Below are 5,080 nucleotides of genomic sequence, written 5' to 3'. Positions count from 1 at the left end.
AACCTCATTAAAGCCTCAAGTCCATCTAAAGAAAGGCCCATCTTGGTGTCCAAGAAGGGGGTCGACCCAATGCTTGGTGACCAAGCAAGGGTCGGCCACATCCACTTCTATAGGGGCCGACCCTATTGCTTGGTGACCAAGCATGTAGGGGCCGACCAAGATTAATTCAAATAGGAGGGACATTTTGAATTTTTAAAATTCTTCTTTTTGTAGAAAACTGCAAGTTTTAAACGAGAGATTTTAAATTTAAAAACTTTTCTTTTTTGAATTAGGCCACATGTTTTAAAAAAGAATTTAAAAGTTTTAAAACTTTCCTTTTTTAACCATCTTCATGGTTGAAGAAAAAAAAGGAAGAGAAGTTTTAAAATTTAAATTTTCTATCACCATGTTAAAAAAGGAAATTTTATAAGAGAAGTTTTAAATTTTTAAATATGGTTTTAATTTTTTGAAACTTTCCTTTTTTAACTCCCACTTTAGGAAATTAGGAGAGGGCTTGTAAAATTTTATAACAGCTTATAAAATTTTATTAAAAATTTTATTTTCCCTTTTTCCCTTGATGAGGTGGTCGACCACCTTTCTTGGTGCCCAAGCAAGGGGCCGGCCATAATTAAAATAAAAAAAATCATCACAAAATTAATGTTGGTGATTGATTCAATCAAGAGGAAAGAAAAGGAAAAATAAAAAAGGAAAAAGAAAAACTAGAGGATGATTTTATTTTTTGTAAAAAGTTTTTCCTTATTTTCCTTAGGCAAGTAATATAAAAGAAGGGATGAGGAGGCCTCATGAGACACAACTCTTATTCTCTTGCTTGGAGACTCTCTTGGTGTGGCCAACCCTCTCCCTTCTCTTTTCCCTTTTGATCTCTTCTCCTTGGTGGTGGTGGTGACCGAATTTTAGAAGAAGAGGAAGAAGCTTTTGGATGGTGTTCATCTTGGAGGATCGTCGCCCACACGACGTCCAAGGCGAGGCGAGGAATACGGCAGAAGATCTTGAGGTCGTTAGCTTACAAAGAGAAGTTATAACTAGTAGTTTTCTTCCGCATCATACTAGTTATTTTCTTTGTAAGAATTCTAAATACAAGAGGCAATTAGATCTAGTTTATCGAATTTATTTTTTGAGTTTGTGTTTTTTTCTTTTTCGAATTTGTGATTCGATTGTTCTTTTTGGTTAACCTAGAGTTATTTAAGGAAATTAAATATTAACTTTCCTTAAAAGGCTTTGTCTAGGCGGTGGTGGTTGCTCCCATATTCAAGAAGACCATGTGCCTTGCCATGCAGTCCTGGAAGCCAATTTTGAAAATTAATATTTAATGGAATTAATAACATAGGTGGATTTGAATCAATAGTGTTAAGTTCCGCTTGCGATTCAAATCTAAACCATTAAGAACAGATAAGTTAAATTTGGAATCAATGATGTTAAGTTCCGTCTGCGATTCCTAATTTAACTTCTAAAGAACACAATAGCTTATTTAAGGAAAGGTTCGACACTTCTACAAATTTTTTTGTATAGTGGAACCGGTACGTTTTCCTAGGACTAACCAACAATTGGTATCAGAGCTAGGGTTTGCCTCTGTGTGTTTAGAATTCGAATAGGTTATGCACATGTCATACATAATTTAGGTAGGATAATAGTAGGATGTGCTAACTCTTTGGTTGTAGGCTCCAACTATTATGGCTTATAGATGTTGTGTGTGATTGGACCCTTGGACATGTCAAGGGCAATATTTTGTGTGTGCATGATTGTATGTAACTAATACAGCAGGAGCTGTATTAGCCCTAGAATTTTAGAATTTTATTTTCGATCTAGATTGCATGTACATTCCCTCGTGGAATATAGGATCGATATATGTAAAATTCTATTTTTGTCGTGGATCGGATTCTTGCGAGACGTAGTACTTTTGAAGCACCAGAGGCGCAGCGGAATAAGAAGGAAGATGGATGCGACAACTCGACCCGATAGCAGTGGCTAAAGATGACAGCAGCTAGGGTTGGAGCACATGGAGGATAGTAACAAAAAAATGTCATAATAGTTGAAAAATAATTTTCATATTTATTGCTTTTATTTACTGTGATGTGTGTGTATGCATGTGATGTATGCTAGGATAATTTAAAATTCCTCACTTTAAATAACTAAGTGGGAGAGGGATTTATTTTAATAAATTCCACGGTCTCCATTACTAGTTTATAAGTGATGCAAACAAACTTGCGCGTTGGCTCTGAGTGCCTTCCTCCATATCGGATGAGTTTGTTTGCGGATCATTAGATCAAACTTCCATTTTGGATAACTATAGGAAATTAATTAAGAGTGTGTGATCTTCCCCATCGGAAGAGGCACAATCTTATTAATGGACTTAGTGTCAAGTAATGGTATACACTTAGGCACGTCTAATAGTATCCTCCCCATCAGAGTCACTGCTATTATTTGTGTAACCAAAGGAAAACCAACTATTAATTTTATTTGTCATAAAGTTAGGTTGACAAGAATAAAATTAATGGGTAAAACCTCCTCTTACAAATGTTTGATTTTGTATACGTCCACACTATCATGGCATGCAAAATTCACGGTGATTTGAGGTGTTGGTTAATTTAAAATAGTATTGTCTGAGGAATCAATATTATTCTAAATTTAGAGTCTTGACCAAAGTTTATTTTTGTGATTCTTAGGATGACTTTCAACCTACTAACCATTATACTGAAAGAGAATAAACTTACTGGTCTAAACTATATTGATTGGAAAAGAAACTTGGACATTGTTCTTACTGCTGAAAGCTATAAGTTTGTACTGACTAAGGCTTGCCCTGATGCACCTGACGGTGACTCTACTCCAGAGGAGATTGAGTATCATAAGAAATGGGTAAAAGCTGATGAGATAGTGTGGTGTTACATTTTGGCATCAATGTCAAATGTATTGCAACATCAGCATTAAGATTTACCAACAGCTTATGATATAATGAACAATCTCAAAGAACTCTTTGGGCACCAGAGTCAGACTGCTAGGCAAGAGACAATGAGAAAATTAATGACAACCACCATGTTGGAGTGTATACTAAAAGCCTAGCTTTTGGTATAAACATTTATCTAGAAATAAGAATCACATTAGTCGAATGTCTACATTTATGATAAATGTAGTTGTTCAATTAATTTATATTGTAGATGACATGGTGTGTGGTGTCACACACAGAAGATCATGTTATCAGTAGCTTATAAATTATAAACAGTAGCTCACGACCATGATGGAAAGGAACAAACCATTGGAAGGTCGTAGTGTAATTAGGTATTAGTTTATCTTGACTATATAATTACACTAGTACACTCAGAGTGTATTGAGTAGGACCATTTGAGGTCGTTTCTTTTATACTGACTTTATAAAGAAACAAAGACCTCGGTTATTATGGAAGTGTGTGCTCTTAATCCTAATGTAATAACAAGCACATATATTTGATATTTATTTCTTTAATTTATCAATGGGTGAGATTTAGTTCGTTGAATCAATAAACCCGATAAGTTGGGAAATGGTATCACTTATAGTGTGTATTGTTGATTATAGAAGGAAACGTGTCCTAGAGATACTAGGTTGATAATGTCCTCAAGAGGAGCTCATAAAGATTGTCATGTTAAACCCCGCAGTGGACTTAGTCCGACATGATAATAAGGTTGAGTGGTACTACTCTTGGACTTAGATATTAATTAAAAGAGTTGTCAGTAACTCACTTAATTAGTGGACATTTGATATCTTAAACACAGGAGACTAACACACTCATAATAAGAAGGAGCCCAAAATGTAATTTGGGATTGGTGCGGTAGTTCAATGATAATTCTAGTGGAATGAATTATCATTGATAAAATTAAGTTGTGTGTTCGGGGCGAACACGGGATGCTTAATTTTATCGGAGACCAAAACCAATTCCTCCTCTCGGTCCCTATCGTAGCCTCTTATTTGTAGAAGTTTTATACCCACCTATACCCACCTTCTATACCCACTAATAAGGGGCCGGCCAAGCTAGCTTGGGAACCAAGCTAGGGCCGGCCTAGGTATATTGGGTGGCCGAGCTTGAACCCAAGCTAGTGGGGCCGCCAAATTAAATTAAAAAGGGATTTTAATTTTAGTTTTTATTATGTGGAAGAAATAATTTTTAAAGAGAATTAAAATTAAAATATCTCTCTTGTAAAAGATCTACAAAGATTAAAGAAAGAGATTAGATCTCTTTCCTTATTTGTAGATTGATGAGTTATTTTATTTTCTCTTTAAAAATTATCCACATGTTGATAAAATTAAAATTATAGAAATTTCCTTTATCAACCATGAAGAGATTTTAAAGAGAAATTTTATTTTTAAAATTTCCGGAAACAAATTAGGAAGTTTTAATTTGTTGATTAAAACTTGTCTAATTTATTTCCTCTAGAAGTGGCCGGCCATTAGAGATTAAATTGGGAAATTTTATTTAATTTTTCTCAATTAACTCATGTCAAGGAAATTAAGGAAATTTTATTGTAATTAAATTTCCTAATTTGCCTAGGCCAAGGAATATAAAAGAAGGGGTGAGGGTGCCTTCACAAGACACAACATCTATTATTCCTCTCCCTCTTTTGTTCCTTGGTGTGGCCCAACCTCTCCCTCTCTTCCTCTTGTGGTGGCCGAACCCTACCCTTCTATTGGAGCTCTTGTGGTGGCGGATACTACTCGGAGAAGAAGAAGAAGAAGGAGAGAAAGCTAGCATCTCTTGGAGCTTGGTTAGTATTTTGTTTTTCTTCCTTGGTGAAGCTTCCTCTTTGTTGGCCGAACCTAGCTAGGAGGAGAAGAAGGTGATTGGTGGTTTCTCGTCTCGGAAGATCGTTGCCAACACAACGTCCGAGGTTAGAAGAGGAATACGGTAGAAGATCAAGAGGTTTTTCTACAAGGTATAACTAGTAATTTCTATTTCCGCATCATGCTAGTTATTTATGGAAATAATACCAAATACAAGAGGCTTACGTTCTAGAATTTCGAATATGTTTTTCGAAGTTGTGTTCTTTTGTTTCTTTCTTTTCCTTGTGATTTGATTGTTCCTTTTGGTTAACCTAAAGTTATTTTAGGAAATTAA

This window comes from Zingiber officinale, chromosome 11B (assembly GCF_018446385.1).
Source record: "Zingiber officinale cultivar Zhangliang chromosome 11B, Zo_v1.1, whole genome shotgun sequence".
Taxonomy (NCBI): Eukaryota; Viridiplantae; Streptophyta; class Magnoliopsida; order Zingiberales; family Zingiberaceae; genus Zingiber; species Zingiber officinale.
This window is presented reverse-complemented; position numbering follows the sequence as displayed.